Source organism: Nomascus leucogenys, chromosome 11 (assembly GCF_006542625.1).
Source record: "Nomascus leucogenys isolate Asia chromosome 11, Asia_NLE_v1, whole genome shotgun sequence".
Lineage (NCBI taxonomy): Eukaryota > Metazoa > Chordata > Mammalia > Primates > Hylobatidae > Nomascus > Nomascus leucogenys.
This window is the reverse complement of record NC_044391.1, coordinates 4,999,557-5,019,210: the sequence shown is the minus strand read 5'-3', so window position 1 is coordinate 5,019,210 and position 19,654 is coordinate 4,999,557.

Genomic DNA, 19,654 nt, shown 5'->3' with positions numbered 1-19,654 from the left:
CTGGTGTCTCAGGGCCTTTAGTTGGTTCAGACAGCGAAACCTGCTCTGTCTTCCTCCAACATTCCCAGGAAGTGATAACTCCTTGGATTTCACAGAGCTGGTTGTGTCCAGCAAGCATGCTCTTTGGCTACTTCAGAAACTGTCTCCTGCGCTTTAAAAAAAAGAAACTCACATGTCCTTGAGGCCTCCTCTGACAGCTGGCAGCAACACCTCTAGTTCAGGTTGTTCATCCCTGTACCTGTACCTGTCAGGGCCCCCATCACTTTGAGCTATATTCCTTCCTTCCACGATCTGGCTCTTTTAGGAAACAAAAGATGATGCTTAATAGAGAAAAGAATATGCACAACTTTCAATGAAATTGAAATGAAATTTTGAGGGGGAAGAAAGTAAATCACTTATCAGGCAGTGGAGAATAATGAGGGCTTTTTCATGAAGGTCACAGACATCCAGAGATACCTTCATATTTCTCATTCAGCCCCGACTCATACCTCTGCCACATGACCTCAGTAAATGCCAAGAAGAATAATTTGAAAAGCCCAGGTAATAAAATACTTTTTTACAGAAAGAAAATGAAGATAATAAAGAGGTTACACTGTGTGCTAGACCTTGAGCCATCTGTCCTTGGCAGTTCCTAGAACTCCAGCTTTTTCTCAGAATTTTTAAGAGCAACGCCTTCTCTAAATCCTAACTCTAAAACTTGTCTTGAATGCATTTGATTTCATATACAACAACTGCTTTGCCTCAGTTCACACCCATCTGTGAATCAAAATAAATTTAAAAGATTTATCACAAGGTAACCCCACTTCTCCTAACTTGCCTCATTCTACAAATGTCAGACTTGAGGTTCAACACATCATCCAACTTTGGAAGGCTTCCTAGCGAGTAAAAGATAAAGTGCAAACTCGTCCTAGCATTCCATGTCATCCAGAGTCTGGCCACATCTCCTCACCATCTTCAACCCTCTGTCACCTAACCATGTACAACTTTATGTTCATAAGCTTTCTTTCAGCATATACATTCCATTTGTTTATCAAAATGCTACTAAACCGTCAAGGTCTATCCCTTTGATGAGTCCTTCTCCAACTGAACCAGCCTGCCTCTGGTCTTTTCTCTCTTCTGCACTACCTCATATCAACTAACTCTGATCATGATTGGCACTTCATCCTAGAATGCCCACATAATCCTGTTGTTCCATCTGTCTTTGCTCTTCAGTATGAATTATATATAAAGATAAGAACTGTATTTTATACAGCTGCATTAGCACCTAATTTATTTTAAATTGGAGCATAAATATGAATGCATATGCCAGAGTTCTTGGTTGAGAACAACAAAAACTGGCAGCAACAGGAAATATAAGGTACCTAGGAGTCTAACAAAAGATATGCAAATATTTTACAGATAAATCCTTTATTGGAGGGCATCAATAAATAACTTTAATAAGCAAAGAAATATACCATGTTCACAGATGAAAAACTTAAAATTGCAAAAACACTGATCTGCAAATTAAAATTTAAATGTAATTTCAATGAAATTGTCTACCCAGTTTTTCATGAATCTTGACAATCAGGTGATAAAATCTATATGGAAAAGGAAAGCCCCAAGAATAGCCCATTTTAGGACCAGGCGCAGTGACTCACACTTGTAATCCCAGCACTTTGGGAGGTCGAGGCAGGTGGATCACCTGAGGTTGGGAGTTCAAGACCAACCTGGCCAAAGTGGCAAAACCCTATCTCTACTAAAAATACAAAAATTAGCTGGGCATGGTGGCGGGCCCCTGGAGCCCCAGCTACTCAGGAGGCTGAGGCAGGAGCATCGCTTGAACCTGGGAGGTGGAGGCTGCAGTGAGCCAAGCTCATGCCACTGCACTCCAGCCTGGGTGACAGAGCAAGACTCTGTCTCAAAAACAAAAACAAAAAAGAATAGCCCAATTTAAAAGAAAAAAATGAAGATGGATACAGAAACTTGTTCTACCAAATGTTAAACATGTTTTGTGTATAGCAATAGTGATGAATGTGGTATGGTATGGGCACAGGGATAAAGAAAGTTCAATGGAACAGAATAGAGACCCTTGAAACAGTCACATCCATACATTAAAATGTGGCAGGTAACAGAAGAGGCACCACAGATTATTGAGAAAACAATGGACTATGTATGAACGTGGCTGGGGAGATAGCTTGTTAGACTGCTGTCATTGCTTTACATCATGCAGAAAATCTACTCCAGGTAGTTTAAGGGCTCAATGGTGACAATCCAGGAGAATTTCTTTATGGTTTGAGAGTAATAAAGCTTTTCCTGACAACATGTAAAACACACACACACACACACACACAAATTACAAAAGTGGAGATGAAAAAATTCAACTACATTAAAATTTAATATTTTGTATATCAAAAGATACCATTTTAAAATGAGAAAGTCAAGTCATACACTGAAAAAATATATTGTCAATGCTTGCAATGATAGAGTCACTCTACAGATAATTTGAATAACTTCCACGAATCTGAAAGAAAGAACAACCCATAAAAAAAAATTGACAAAACATGAGATTCACTGAAGAGGAAATTCAAACGTCCAATAAATAGCTTCTGTAAAGTAAACAGATGTACAGAATGGAACAACTTACCATTTCTCATTCATCAGAAACTGGTAAGAAAAATGGTTCAGTATGATAATAGCATTAGAAGAATATGAAACCATAAGACACAGAATTGTTACATAGTGGGAGGATCATAAATCGATGAAACCACTGGGGAGAACCATTTGGCAGCAGCTAATATATTTGAAGGTAAATGTATGCAGCAACCCAAAATTCTGCTCCAAGGAATATACCCCAGGTAATGTTCCTAGACAATGCTAATGCTGCTTCGAGGGGCAAGTTACTAAAGATTACCTAGGGTAGTAATGGACGGCCAACTCCCCTTTCTCAATGGAGGTAACATATGAGCTAGAAGCTCAACTAAATGTCCACTTAACACTTCAAGGTCTTTAAAAAGAACTCTACCACCAAGTATTCATTCCAGTGGTTCTCAAAAAATAAGACACTTAACAATTCTGGTAACTTTGATTTTTAAATAGCGAGTAATAGCATCCAATAGTGTTCTGTGCCTTCAGTAGCCACTTAGCACCTCACAATCAGAACACAGATATGATTTAAATGGGCTTAATTCCCAAGGCGAAAATATCATAAAAGTGATTTTTTACCCTGCTAACTCTGATCCAATTGAGAGTTTACCCCACATGAATTTTAACGTCACGGAAAAGGGTCGTCTGAATTAAAATGTCATCATATCAACAATTTTAAATCTGTGTCTCACCTGAGAACCCTGGTAAATAGAACCAGGTTTTCAAGAATTAAAAAGGCTCAGCTTTTGACATGAAATGCTTAGAGACCAGGGCAATTTAGGTTCCACTTTTACAGCCAAATGGATTAATTATTCTGTCCACTTTATACCAAGAAAGAGAAGCAGAGGCAACTGCAAAAGGAAAACTAGGCAAGATTTCCAACAAGGGGCCTATCTTTTGTCCTTTGCTTTTAGTGGCTTCCAATGTGACCTATTAAAGGTATACTCTCGGCCCCAAAAAAGGAGAAAGAAACTATAGCTTTGCATTCCCAACTCATGTATCTTTGCTTGCAATCTTGCATTCAATTTCAGTGTAATATGAAGAGGCCTATTCTTTTACAAAAAGTTCCCTCTTCCCACCAGGCTTGTTTGTTATTTTATGTGTTTCTGCATCATTTGTAGGCTTTGCTTTGATCTGCATTCCTCCTGGATGTGGGGTTTCCTTTTCAGCTACCAAAAGGAAAGCTGGTCTGTTTGAAAATCTGTTTATTTGGATTTTTTGCTAGCCTAAAGTTCCTATCTTTATCAGGATGCGCAGAGCTCCGTGTCTGCCAGCCTCGGACATCACTAGTTTTCCCTCAGGAAAAGGCAACTTGGAAAAAATACAACTTGCCCGTCTGTATTTGGAATACTCTGGGAAAAAGGTTTTCGAGGTTTCAGTTTAAAACTTTAGGAAAAGATTCTTTACCAGATACATTTAATCAGCAGTGGCTCTTTCATGTTTAGACTGAGAAAAAATTGTTGCCTCTCTCAATATTTGTCAGGAATTTTCTCAGCAAGTAACTGCTTACTTGCATGCACTGTCAATTGCATCTGCATTTACCAGTAAGAACCCGCACCATTCAAAGAGAAAGGAAACACAGGACCGTGTGGCACCCCTCTCCCCATTTAGGCCAGCATGGTCCTGTGGATCTGGGGAAAAAGAAGGCCCCAAAAAGCATATACAGGTGGCAATATCACATTATCACTGTCTCCAGAATATTTTCCTTTTAAAAGAAATGTTGGCCGGGTGCAGTAGCTCACGACTGTAATCCCAACACTTTGGGAGGCCGAGGTGGGTGGATCACCTGAGGTCAGTTTGAGACCAGCCTGGCCAATATGGCGAAACCCTGTCTCGACTGAAAATATAAAAATTAGACAGGTGTGGTGGTGCACACCTGAAATCCCAGCTACTCGGGAGGCTGAGGCGGGAGAATCACTTGAACCTGGGAGATGGAGGTTGCAATGAGCTGAGATCCCTCCACTGCACTCCAGCCTGGGCAACAGAGCGAGACTCCATCTCAAAAAATAAAAATAAAAAATAAATAAAAATAAAAGAAAAGTCAACATTCCTCCAATAGAAATGTAAGAATAAGACAAATAATAATTTTAAAAAGAAAAGTCAACACTTGATTCAGGGATGGCTCCCAGGTTGCAACTAGCATCTCAGCTCTGGTTGCTGGGCAATGGCTGCATGAAGAATGTCAAGCATATCAGGACTCCTTGGGTACAAGGATCCATGGCCAAGTGTTAGGGACACCTTTCATGGCATGAAAGTGTATGTCACCTATAGGGCGGGATCAGCTGAATGCATCTAAATGCATGTTGCTGGTGCTATATAACTCTGCATAAAGTGTGTGTTTCGAGGATGGGGTGGATTACTTGTTGAGGCCAGGGTTACGGGTTCTTTAAAGCAACCCACAGTCTACAATGTATTACCTATAAGTGATATTGGCTCCAGACCAACATTTCTTCCTAGGAATAGTTCTTCTTAGGAAGACTGAAGCCGTCTATAGACAAAACATAGGGAGGAAATAAAAAGGCTCTCTGAATGGAGAAGACAGGAGACATTCTCTCACATCCTCCAATTGCCTCTTTGAGGGAGAAACAGGATGTGTTCCCCAAGGACCTCTCGAGACAGTCAACCTCACGGACGGCAGTGCTTGGGACCCTCTCTTTGGGGGGTTAGCCAGAAGGATTCAACCCGGGAATCCAAACAAACTTAGGAAAACAATAGGCAGGACCAGGAAGGAATGGGAATTATTTGTTTTTAATAGAATCCTGCCTTCAAATTGCAGCTTTCCTCTAGGAAAAAAAAAAAAAAAAAAATCACAGCTTTCTTTAAAGTTAAACATGAACAGTTTCTGGCCTCAAAAGATAGAGATCAAAATAAACTCCAGCTCTTGTCTAAGAACCACCTCTTTTGCAAGGACACCGGGCCTCACTCAGTTTAGGCTGCCTTGGGACAGGTGGCAAATCCACAGAATGGAACTAGTTAGATAAGGCAATTCCACACTGAGGCTTCTCAGAGGACCAAGCAATTACAAATCCCAAATAGGAATTAAGATGGACTTCTTTACAACAAACTCTGGGCGGCTCTGATTTCGCAGTTTGGCCATCCATAGGGAGACCTTTGAGTCTCTGTAACCAACAGAACCTTTCACCCCCTTCAGTTACCAAACCCCAAAAGTCCACATGTTGGAAGAAACCAGGACTATTGTTAAATCAGAGGGTTTTGTTTTGGCAGAACATTTAGATTGCATTTTATTCCTTTAAAAAAGGCAGTTCTAGCACACATATAAGTGCTATTTGTGAGGTAGGGCAAGCCGAAGATTTCATCCTGGCAGATCAGGAAGAAACAAAGGAGCCCTTGTGGAAAGTTTTGGTTTTGAGACTCAAACTTCAAAGGAAGCTCAGCAGAATGAACAAATTGTCAAAAAGATGATTGTGAGGAGGAGGATGTCTTCTTTCTCAAAAATTCCCCAGGTGCAAAAAAAAAAAAAAAAAAAAGCCATTGGCATACAGACTTTAAATAATTTACAAAATTTTATAATACATTTCACCCTCCTCTTACACCTTCATGTCTCTTAAGCTTACGTGGAACACAATACATGATGGTGGCCCTCCTCTGAAGAACGTGGGCATCATAGACTCTGTTTTCCATAAAATCTCTTCCAAAAACACCAATATTTGAGTCCTGTTTAAAAACATCTGCTGAGAATCCCCCATCTGAGGCCAGAATCCCAACTAACATCCCCTGGAGAATTTGCTAAAGTTCATCTCCTCCCCTAGGAGATAAGCAAACGCACACGCTCAAGAATCCTGGGGGCAGCAGGGGCTGGGATTGCGGGGTGGTCAGATCAGGGCTACTCAAAGTGTGGACCTCAGGCTGGCAGCCATAGCATCAACTAGGAGCTTGCTAAAAGGCAAATGCTCTAGCCCCACCCCAGACTTTCTGAATCAAACTCTTGGTAGGGGGAGGGATGAAAATCTGTTTAACAACTTCTGGAGGTGATTCTTAATGGAGACTTCACTGTGACAAGCATTAAGCTAGATGGATCATAAGGAACTACCTAGTAGCTCTCTGAGAGGTCAGTCCCAGAAGGACTTTGAAAACAGCAGGAAGGACATTGAGAGAGGGCAGTTAGAAGAGAGTGGCTGCCTAGGACCTTGGAATGAAAAGGGAGATTGGCAATCATCACCTGTGCCTTGGTCTGAGGCCATAAAACCAACAAGTATACATTACGTTTGATCTTGGGAGGAACATCAGACCCTTCCTGCCACCCTTCTCATTTTTCCTGCCATGCAAAGGAAGGGCAGCCTATATTTAGGAGAAGTTTAATAAATATTGCCTGCCAGGGAATTGAGATTTTCATGGGGGTTCAAGGGCCACAAAACCTAAAGAAGGGTCTCAAATGAGAGTGGGTTCTTCACTAATCTAAGACCATCTCAACTTCACCCTCAGCAGCCCCTTCAACTCTATGGCTTATGACCTTCTAGCAACCTCTCAAACATACACCAGTGCTCTCTTTCCCCTCACTCATCTCCGTCTTCTTTCCCAGGTGCATCCACTCAAGCCCAGGACGCAGCTCTCTGTCACTGAGTGTGGCCTGGCTGCCCACCCACACTATTCTCTCATGCAGAGCCAAGCTTCATCTAAGAGTTACTGTTACAGCTACTCAAGAGGCGTTCACTTCAACTCATCAAGTTTTTAACTGAGCAACTATTATATATAACCTGCTGCCTCACTCTCTGGTTAAGTTCTACCTCCCTTCCTCTGAAAATGCCATGCAAGCACAAACTTTGTCACAGATAAATGAAGCCTTTGAGAGATCAAATGTTCCAACCATAATGTAACAGCTCCTTTGGCCTTAGTTTGTGAAGTATTTTTATGATTTTTAGTTCCTACTCTGTTCATTCGGAACCAACTTCACTCACTTCTCATTTCCCTATACCCTTTGGTTGAGGCTGACCATAGGTCTCCATTCTACACCAAAACAATGATGACTGTGCTGAAGATAATGGCAATGGCAACTCAGACATGTGGCGAGCTCACCACGTGCCAGGCATTGAACTAAGCATTCTACATACATTATTTAAGTTTCCCAGCCACCTTATAAGAAAGGTACTATTATTATTTCCACTCTGTGGATGAGGAAACTGAGGCTTAGTTACTTAACTGAGGCAATTTAAGTAACTTGCCCAAGATTCCAGAGCTCATCAGCAGCAGAGCTGGAACTTTAACCCAAGTCTATCTGACTTTTATTCTTTATGCTTTCTTACTTCCGTATTTATGAGGAAATAATGTGAAAGTGATTTTAACCTGTGAAGCACTATCCACGAGAAACGCATCTTTCTAAGGACTCTCCTGCTCTTTCTGGTCCCTCCATTACTCAACCGTATTTGCTACTTGACAAGTGTCAGTGTGGCGTTTTCTCAGTTTCTCTCTCACACAACTCCAGATCCCAGTCTTATGTGTCCTACAGCTTCCTCTCACCTAACTTTCCTGGACCATTTCATCGTGAGACACACATTGGATGGGTCCTCTGCGAAAGAGAAGGCTCTGGTAAAGTCATTAATTCATTCACATGCTTAGTGTATGGTTTGTTTAGCTAGAATGGCAGGCTTTAACCTTAGCTACACATTGGAAGATTTAAACAGTCTCAGTGCCCGGGCTGTAACCTAGACCAATTAAATCAGGATCTCTGGGGGTGGGGCCCAGGCATCAATAATTTTTAAAGTTCCCTAGGTGATTCCAATGTACAGCTCAGGTTGTGCATGTTGACTACGGGTTTAATATCCCTGCTACTGCTCTGCTAGTTTTTCATGTACTCTGTGATTACAAAGCCCTTTGGGATAGACTTTACATTTGTGTTTCTCCAGTATGCCTCATGGACCAGCCTATGTTTAGGAGAAGTTTAATAAATATTGCCTGCCAGGGAATTGAGATTTTCATGGGGGTTCTTAAAATAATTTTTTATATAAGAAAGTCGCCCTTAATTAGCCATCTGGGATCATTTATTCTCCAAATACTGTTTGGGTCCTGAAACAAGCCAGAAGAAATTTATTCTCTGAATATGGATGAAATTGCCCATGCTCTTTTGCTTTCTCTGTAACTGGTGGAACTATGAAACTCTTATGGGGAGTCTTCTCCCAGCCTAAAAACACCTGAGAAGGTCACAGAGTATGTTTCCAGTGATGCATATCAATGAGCTCTGCAATAAAAGAGAGTAGACTGAACACTCATTCTGCATATAGCTTTACAGTATCTTATGTCCAAATTTCTTAAAATGAAAGAACTTAGCTATAAGATCTCATACTTCTTGGTGGCAAGAGAGAGAACTAAAATATGTGGCCATGATTGGCAACAGGGTAAAATGGTTGTAGAGTTTTCTTTTGCCATGTCTAGGATAAAATGTAAACAATCTGACTATCCTAAATATATATGCACCCAATACAGGAGCACCCAAATTCATAAAGCAAGTCCTGAGTGACCTACAAAGAGACTTAGACTCCCACACAATAATAATGGGAGACTTTAACATCCCACTGTCAACATTAGACAGATCAACAAGACAGAAAGTTAACAAGGTTACCCAGGAATTGAACTCAGCTCTGCACCAAGCGGACCTAATAGACATCTACAGAACTCTCCACCCCAAATCAACAGAATATACATTTTTTTCAGCACCACACCATACCTGTTCCAAAATTGACCACATAGTTGGAAGTAAAGCTCTCCTCAGCAAATGTAAAAGAACGGAAATTATAACAAACTGTCTCTCAGACCACTGTGCAATCAAACTAGAACTCAGGATTAAGAAACTCATTCAAAACCGCTCAACTACATGGAAACTGAACAACCTGCTCCTGAATGACTACTGGGTACATAACGAAATGAAGGCAGAAATAAAGATGTTCTTTGAAACCAACGAGAACAAAGACACAACATACCAGAATCTCTGGGACACATTCAAAGCAGTGTGTAGAGGGAAATTTATAGCACTAAATGCCCACAAGAGAAAGCAAGAAAGATCCAAAATTGACACCCTAACATCACAATTAAAAGAACTAGAAAAGCAAGAGCAAACACATTCAAAAGCTAGCAGAAGGCTAGAAATAACTAAAATCAGAACAGAACTGAAGGAAACAGAGACACAAAAAACCCTCCAAAAAATTAATGAATCCAGGAGCTGGTTTTTTGAAAAGATCAACAAAATTGATAGACCTCTAGCAAGACTAATAAAGAGGAAAAGAGAGAAGAATCAAATAGATGCAATAAAAAATGATAAAGGGGATATTACCACCGATCCCACAGAAATACAAACTACCATCAAAGAATACTACAAACACCTCTATGCAAATAAACTAGAAAATCTAGAAGAAATGGATAAATTCCTCGACACATCCACCCTTCCAAGACTAAACCAGGAAGAAGTTGAATCTCTGAATAGACCAATAACAGGCTCTGAAATTGTGGCAATAATCAATAGCTTACCAACCAAAAAGAGTCCAGGACCAGATGGATTCACAGCCAAATTCTACCAGAGGTATAAGGAGGAACTGGTACCATTCCTTCTGAAACTATTCCAATCAATAGAAAAAGAGGGAATCCTCCCTAACTCATTTTATGAGGCCAGCATCATCCTGATACCAAAGCTGGGCAGAGACACAACCAAAAAAGAGAATTTTAGACCAATATCCTTGATGAACATTGATGCAAAAATCCTCAATAAAATACTGGCAAACCGAATCCAGCAGCACATCAAAAAGCTTATCCACCATGATCAAGTGGGCTTCATCTCTGGGATGCAAGGCTAGTTCAACATACACAAATCAATAAATGTAATCCAGCATAGAAACAGAACCAAAGACAAAAACCACATGATTATCTCAATAGATGCAGAAAAGGCCTTTGACAAAATTCAACAACCTTCATGCTAAAAACTCTCAATAAATTAGGTATTGATGGGACGTATCTCAAAATAATAAGAGCTATCTATGACAAACCCACAGCCAATATCATACTGAATGGGCAAAAACTGGAAGCATTCTTTTTGAAAATGGGAGCAAGACAGGGATGCCCTCTCTCCCCACTCCTATTCAACATAGTGTTGGAAGTTATGGCCAGGGCAATTAGGCAGGAGAGGCAAATAAAGGGTGTTCAATTAGGAAAAGAGGAAGTCAAATTGTCCCTGTTTGCAGATGATATGATTGTATATCTAGAAAACCCCATTGTCTCAGCCCAAAATCTCCTTAAGCTGATAAGCAACTTCAGCAAAGTCTCAGGATACAAAATCAATGTACAAAAATCACAAGCATTCTTATACACCAATAACAGACAAACAGAGAGCCAAATCATGAGTGAACTACCATTCACAATTGCTTCAAAGAGAATAAAATACCTAGGAATCCAACTTAGAAGGGATGTGAAGGACCTCTTCAAGGAGAACTACAAACCACTGCTCAATGAAATAAAAGAGGATACAAACAAATGGAAGAACATTCCATGCTCATGGGTTGGAAGAATCAATATCGTGAAAATGGCCATACATATGCCCAAGGTAATTTATAGATTCAATGCCATCCCCATCAAGCTACCAATGACTTTCTTCATAGAATTGGAAAAAACTACTTTAAAGTTCATATGGAACCAAAAAAGAGCCTGCATCGCCAAGTCAATCCTAAGCCAAAACAACAAAGCTGGAGGCATCACGCTACCTGACTTCAAACTATACTACAAGGCTACAGTAACCAAAACAGCATGGTACTGGTACCAAAACAGAGATATAGATCAATGGAACAGAACAGAGCCCTCAGAAATAATGCCGCATATCTACAACTATCTGATCTTTGACAAACCTGACAAAAACAAGAAGTGGGGAAAGGATTCCCTATTTAATAAATGGTGCTGGGAAAACTGACTAGCCATATGTAGAAAGCTGAAACTGGATCCCTTCCTTACACCTTATATAAAAATTAATTCAAGATGGATTAAAGACTTACATGTTAGACCTAAAACCATAAAAACCCTAGAAGAAAACCTAGGCATTACCATTCAGGACATAGGCATGGGCAAGGACTTCGTGTCTAAAACACCAAAAGCAATGGCAACAAAAGCCAAAATTGATGAATGGGATCTAATTAAACTAAAGAGCTTCTGCACAGCAAAAGAAACTGCCATCAGAGTGAACAGGTAACCTACAAAATGGGAGAAAATTTTTGCAACCTACTCATCTGACAAAGGGCTAATATCCAGAATCCACAATGAACTCAAACAAATTTACAACAAAAAACAACCCCATCAAAAAGTGGGCAAAGGACATGAACAGACACTTCTCAAAAGAAGACATTTATGCAGCCAAAAAACACATGCAAAAATGCTCATCATCACTGGCCATCAGAGAAATGCAAATCAAAACCACAATGAGATACCATCTCACACCAGTTAGAATGGCCATCATTAAAAAGTCAAGAAACAACAAGTGCTGGAGAGGATGTGGAGAAATAGGAACACTTTTACACTGTTGGTGGGACTGTAAACTAGTTCAACCATTGTGGAAGTCAGTGTGGCGATTCCTCGGGGATCTAGAACTAGAAATACCATTTGACCCAGCCATCCCATTACTGGGTATATACCCAAAGGACTATAAATCATGCTGCTATAAAGACACATGCACACGTATGTTTATTGCGGCACTATTCACAATAGCAAAGACTTGGAACCAACCCAAATGTCCAACAACAATAGACTGGATTAAGAAAATGTGGCACATATACACCATGGAATACTATGCAGCCATAAAAAATGATGAGTTCATGTCCTTTGTAGGGACATGGATGAAACTGGAAATCATCATTCTCAGTAAACTATCGCAAGGACAAAAAACCAAACACTGCATGTTCTCACTTATAGGTGGGAATTGAACAATGAGAACACATGGACACAGGAAGGGGAACATCACACTCTGGGGACTGGGGTGGGGTGGCGGAGGGGGGAGGGACAGCATTAGGAGATACACCTAATGCTGAATGACGAGTTAATGGGTGCAGCACACCAACATGGCACATGGATACATACGTAACAAACATGCACATTGCGCACATGTACCCTAAAACCTAAAGTATAATAATAATAAAAAAAAAATCTGGTAGATGTTTAAGCTGAGTGTTACATAGGTAAAAATCCACTCCAAACCCCTTGAACCATCTCTACTTTACCTCTGCTCTTTTGCTCTGTTTTCTGAAGTGAATGCACCTTCAAAGAAAACCCAATTGTGACTTTACCTTGAAGATTTTATTCTGATCACTTTCAAACAGGGGTTATAAGTGGAAGCTTCTAGATTAGGAAAGAGTGAGTTTCCCAAATAGAATGTCAAATCATGTGACACCTTTCATCTGCTTTCCAACATATGAATTAAGCCCAGGTTTACCTCAGCCGACCACACCTCAGCGAGAGAGAGCGAAGAGGATCTTCAACAGGATTAAATGATATGAATAGCTTTCAGGTTTCCACCGGGGGCAAAGCTGGGGGTGGGGTGCTGCTGCAGCAGCTGCTCGGAAAAGAGAATAAAGGATTTTCTGGAGCTTTGCGACTCCATGTATCTGCTGAGGATTAATCTGAGCGCCTTTCTTATCCTCCTTTTGGTGGGAGAGGAGGGGCTTCTTTTCAAAGTCACATTATCTGACAACAAAGCCTAAACCAGGAGGGTGATGCTTTGGTGCTTGCACACTTGCTGGGGAGAGAGGTGGGCTCAAAGGTTTCTTCAAGGAGGAGGCGCAAGGGCCCTAACAGATGGGCCTGAAGGCTGGGAAGGACTGGGGGAGGTAAGCCCAGGCTCACTGGCTTTCCCAAAACCTCTGACCTCAGTCTTCTCCCAGGTGGCTCCTGCTCTGACAGCGATCTCACTGAAATCCCTGCAGTGAAGGGTTTCCGCCCATGTGTGTCTGGGTACTGGGAGGAGTGTGTGGGTCGTGCGGCTCAGAAAGACCATTCATCCATTGCTGGGGAGAGTGCAAAATGCTGCAGCCACTCTGGAAAACAGTTAAGCAAGTTTCCCAAAAAGTGAAATGTACACTTCCCATATGATGCAGCAATCCCAATCCTGGATATTTACCTAAGAAAAATTAAAAGGTGTGTTTACACAAAAACCTGTATTCAAATGTATAGCAGCTCTATTCATAGCCAATGAGAAACGAAACAACCCAAAGATCTCTCAACTGGGGATGGATAAACAAACATCCCTGTATGGACTATCACTCAGCAATAAAAAAGGATCCAACCTGGAAGACACACTACAACGTGAATGAATCACAAATACACAATGCTAAGTGAAAGAAGTAACACTCAAAAGGCTGCATACTGTTTGGTGCCATCCATGGAACATTCTAGAAAAGGCAAAACTATAGGCACAAGAGGAGGGAATGAGGACCAAAGGGCAACATGATTGGACTGGGGGAGTGATGGAGATGTTCTGTGTCTTGATCATGGGGTGATTACATGACTGCATGCGTTTGTCAAAATTCATAGAGTTGTATACCAAAAAGAGCAAATTTTATCATATGCAAATATGGAAAATAAAACAGCAACAAGTATGCCATGAAAGGTATGAAAAGGGATTTTAAAGTTCCTGGCCCTCCTAGCTGCTTTCACTATAATTCCACACTCCCTTTTCCGGTAGATGGTAACTGAGAGGGAAGAATGGATTGTTCTAGATTCCCATCACATGCTGCTGCAGTTGGTGAACAGGTGACCATATTCCCTAGTTGGTCCCCGGGCAGTCCCAATTCCTTTTTCCTCAGCTCATCCTCCTTTTTCTCAAGAAGAATATACAGCCTTGGCATTCTTTCTTGGGCTTATTCATTTAATATAAATTTCCCTTTGGTTCCCTCTTGTAATTCTTCACTGAGAAAAATGAAAGGTAAAGTGTACATGTTATAACATGACTGAAGGGCCATTCAGGACCTCCACTTCCTGCTAAGGGACATCCCAGGCTCTGCACCCAAGCAAATGGGGTTGAGAGCATTGCTTTTCTAAGTATCACCATCACCTGGGAACTTGTGAAAAATGCAAAATCTCAGGCCTGTCCTGGAGCTGTAGAATAGGAATCTGCATTTTTAACAAAATGTCCAGGAGATTCATATGCACATTAAAGCCCAAGAAGTCCTGTTTTAGATTTAAGTGTTCATCTTAGTGACCTGATAATTTATATTCCCACTAGATGTTGTGGAAAGAACAGGGCCTTTGGTCTCAGTTGACCCTGACTCTTACTCCACTGATTACTAGTTGTGTGTCCTCCATCTAGACGATACTAAGTGAAAAAGTGATGCTAGTTATAGAAGTGTATCACCTTTCTGACCCTCAGTTTTTCTCATCTATAAAATGGAGATATTAATATCAACTTCATAGTGTTGCTGTGGGGGTTAAATTATAAAATGTAATAAAACAACACTGTACCTGGCCCATGACCTAGGTTTATATATCTGTTGCCTCATCCCAGCCAATTAACTTACCCAGTCAATTCAATATTCATACCATCAATTTACCCAGCCAATTCAATACTTATTGCCAGAACACTGAAGGCAAACCCAGTATCAGGTGAGACATTTGAAGGAATTAAATGGACTGGGGTAAATGGTCAGAGGAAGAGGCAGGTGACCTTGGTAATTGCCTATTCTGGAGGTATACCAGGTCAGTGACTCTCAACGTTTGTTCCTTGGAATACCACCACCTGGCAACTTGTCAGAAATGTAAACTCTAGAGTCCTACCTCAGGCTTACTAAATGGAGACTCTGTGATAGGGCCTAGCAATTTACAGTTGAACGAGGCCTCCAGGTGATTCTGATACATGCTAGTGGGACACTAGTTAACAAAACCTAAAACCTACGTTATCAGCCTTTGTTGAAGACCTGGTATAAACAAGCAATATTTAGAGAAATATTGGAAAGCTAAGCTGTTCCTCCATCTTCTACAAGTAAGGTTAAAGAAAGTATGGTTAAAGTAAAAAGTCAGGTCTTTTTTTCTAATTCAGTATTAAAACACATCGGTGTGTGAAAACTTGTCTGGTTTGGTTGTAATGTGCATCGCCAGCAATTTGCCACTAATTCATCCAACAAATTCATTCAGCAGTTAGTAATAGTGCTCCTGTTATGCGTCAGGCATTGGTCCAGTCTCTACTAACAGAATAAAACCTTCTTAAGTGATGCAACCATCACTAGTAATTGGTTGGTTAAGCAAAAATGTTGGTTAAAGATGGAATCATAAAACATGAGACACAAATGTTTTACTTTAATATCAAATGTATAAATGAATATGTATTTGCCTATCTTTTGATATAAGACAAAAACTTTTTAAGTTGCTAGTATTGAAGCTTATCACACCTATAACAGCTAATTTATTATTGTTAGTCAAATAGGAAAGCTAAAAGACATTTGGAAAACAATTTAAATGCAGAATTCTTCTAGATTATTCAGAATAGTTAAATATTATTTTAAAATTGTCTTGGTGACATTCATTGAATAAAAATTCATTTTTAGCTACTCACATTTATTTTCATCAAGTTACATTTAACTTGGGTTGCACAGAAGTACTATCTTTTTCAAGGACTCATATTCGTCAGTTTATGTAATATTGAGTTGAATGATATAGTAAGTATAATTGGCATATACAGATTTGGGAACCCTCCCAATTGACTACTGCGAAGTATAACAGCCAATTCCCTCTTTGAAACAGAACTGCATAGGAACACGAGAACTCAGTCTATTTACTGCAAGAGTTCTCCACACTGTGGGGAACAGTCAGTATTTATTAAAGAAGGAATCGTGAACATTGGTTAATCCAATGATTAGGTTAAGTAGAAGCTGGTTATGAGTCTTTATCAGGATTGTTTCAGGGTAGCCTACAAATAACTTATTTTTTAAGATAAGTTGGAGCAGACTCAAGATTATTCCTGCAATAAGGCCACTTTAACTCACATTTCAGCTTGCTTTCTCAAGTGGAGTTTATTGAGTTAAAGTTGGCCAGTCTCGGCTATGCTTGGCTCACAGAAGTTTACTAGTAGCAATTATCATTCATTGAATACTTGCAAACTGACATTTGTGGTTCTGTTTTCTTTAAAATTTTCACCCATGAAGGCTATAGTAGTTATCTAATGCCATGATAGTGCTTCATAACAAACCAGCTCCAAACTTGAATGAAAAGTGTCAGTTGTTATTTCTCACAAGTCTATGAGTTGACTGGAAAGTTCTGCTGATCTGGGCCAGTAAGCTGATCTTAGCTGGGCTTGCTCATGTGTCTGCAGTCAGCTGGTAGGTCGGATGGAAGCTGACCGGTCAAAGATGATCTCATCTGGGACTACTTACTTCTCCTCCCCATAACCTTTCATCCTCCGGCTCATTAGTCCAGCTCGCTCCATGGCAATGATAGAGTCTTCAATCCACCCCCACTTCACCTCCAAACTGCTTCCTCTGAGCTGTGCTTTGTCGCCATGCCCTCAGTTCAGGGTGCACCATTCTAAGAAGCAGTTGCATTTCCTCTGCATTCCATAATGGGTAAGACCCAAGGTCACCCAAATATTTATAATTATATGCTCACACATATGTGAATATCTTTCTTAACAAAATGCCAGAAAACGCTTTGCTTCATCTGAAGGACTATCTTGTTGATTCCGCATGGAGAATGTCAATCTTTTAGCTGTGTTCCTTCGTTACTTTGGCTGTCAAGGAGCTTAGCATCCAATTCTCAACTGAAGTAGCCGTCCTTGACCTGCCTGTCACTGATCTTGATCTTTTCCTTGGTCCTGATATTTATTCACTTATATTTTTCTATTGGCTTATATATTTTACCTGAAAGTTGCTGAAAATTATTAAAAAACTATCTGGTCTATATATACTTAAATAAATAACTGTAACTTCCATTACGACACTGAGCTCATAATGGGATAATCAAAGGTGGATTTGATTAGCCAATACTTTTACCCAATGATAGAGTATTGCAATCATTTAGTGAAAAGATCATTTGATAACTTCTACTAACTCTGGAATATTTCTGTTGCTGTGGGTTAGATTAAGGCCTCTTAGACCTTAACGTGCACACAAATCACCTGAGGATCTTCTGAAATTGTAGATACTGAGTCAAAAGGTGTGGGACAGGGGTCTGATATCGTGAATTTCTGTCAAGCTCCCAGGTGATGCCAATGCTGCTGTCCTCAGAGTGCATTCATAATCGCAAAGATGAAAGTATAATAAGACCAAGGCTATGATGACCAGTGATGTGACATTTAGAATTGACTCACTTGTTGCAGGCAATATGTGTGCGATGGATCCCAGAAGAGTGAGTTCAAAAAGCAGATAAATCTGTGCAAAATGGTCACCTCTGTACTCCAGGTTGTGATCATCCTCAATCAGTGGCATCAACTTCACATTTGTTTAAAAGCTGGCGCCTAGATGCTCTTTATGTTTATAGACCTCAGTTTCCACCCTATCCATCTATTTTGCTGTGGCCTCATAAAGAGCAGATCCTAGGAAATCACTCAGTTCAACCTCCCATCCAGGACAGGGAACCTCCCTCTCTCCTGCCACTGACAATGGTCCACAGCAGCCTGTTTGATATCCATAGATGGCAGGGACTCACTATCTCCAAGGGAGCCTCTTCCATTAAGGAATGGCTCTTAAGAAAACAAAGTTTGTTGCTGAGTGAAAATCAATTTCCTTGTAACCTCACCCATTAAGCCTATTCTGCCATCTGCAGCATTTCATATCCGCTCTCAAGTCAGCCTTCCCCACACTGCAGAGAGCTGCTATGCTTCCTTTCTCCTCTTCTCTGGTTACACCCTCTCAAACCTTCATTTGCTCTGCTTAAATGTCTGTATTTTTAGACATTTTACCACCCTTTTCTGGGAGTGGCACAGTTGGTCAATATTCTCTTAAAAAATGGTGCCTAGGCAGGGCACAGTGGCTCACGCCTGTAATCCCAGCACTTTGGGAGGCTGAGGCAGGCGAATCACAAGGCCAGGAGTTCGAGACCAGCCTGGCCAATATGGTGAAACTCTGTTTCTACTAAAAATACAAAAATTAGCTGGGCACAGTGACATGTGCCTGTAATCCCAGCCACTTGGGAGGCTGAGGCAGGAGAATCGCTGAACCCAGAGAGGCAGAGGTTGCAGTGAGCTGAAATTGTGCCATTGCACTCCAGCCTGGGTGACAGAATGAGATTCCGTCTCAAAAAAAAAAAAAAAAAGGTGCCTAGTACATACCCCCAAAATTGAAAGCAGGGTCTTGAATGGATACTTATACACCCATACCCATGGTCAGAATAGCATTATTCACAATAGCCAAAAGGTAGAAGCAACTCCGGTGTCCATCAATGGTTGAATGAATAAGCAAAATGTGGTCTAAAAATACACTGGAATGTTATTCAGCCTCAACAAGGAATTCTGACATATGCTACAACATGGATGAACCTTGATGACATTGTGCTAAGTGAAATAAGCCAGGCATAAATGGACAAATACCATATGATTCCACTTAAGAGGTACCTAGGGTAGTCAAATTCATAGAGACAGAAAGTAGAATGGTGATTGCCAGGGGCTGGGGGTGGGTGAGGAAGGTAAATGGGTGTTGTTATTTAATGGGTACAGAGTTTCAGTTTTGCAAGATGAAAACGTTCTGTAAATTGTTGCACAAAAATGTGAATTTACTGAATACAACAGAATTAAAAATTGGTTCACATGATTTTTATGTATATTTTACCACAATTCCAAAAAATCTCCAGCCCAGAGCTGGACAGACCCCTCTAGATGTGTTAAGGCTAATGCGGAATATGCTGGGGCTATGATTTTTCCTTGACTGCCAACCCCTACATTCCTCAGACTGTGAGCCCTGCCCTTCCTAGTAGCCGCATTACACTACCTGTGTGGTCTGTTGAAACCCACCCTCCCAACCCCAACTTCTCTTCACATGAATTTCTGCCAAACTATCCTGAAATAGAATAATTGACTTCTCTAGTTTTTATCTGGCTTTTAAGAAATATTATCACTTCAGTGGAGGAAATAACC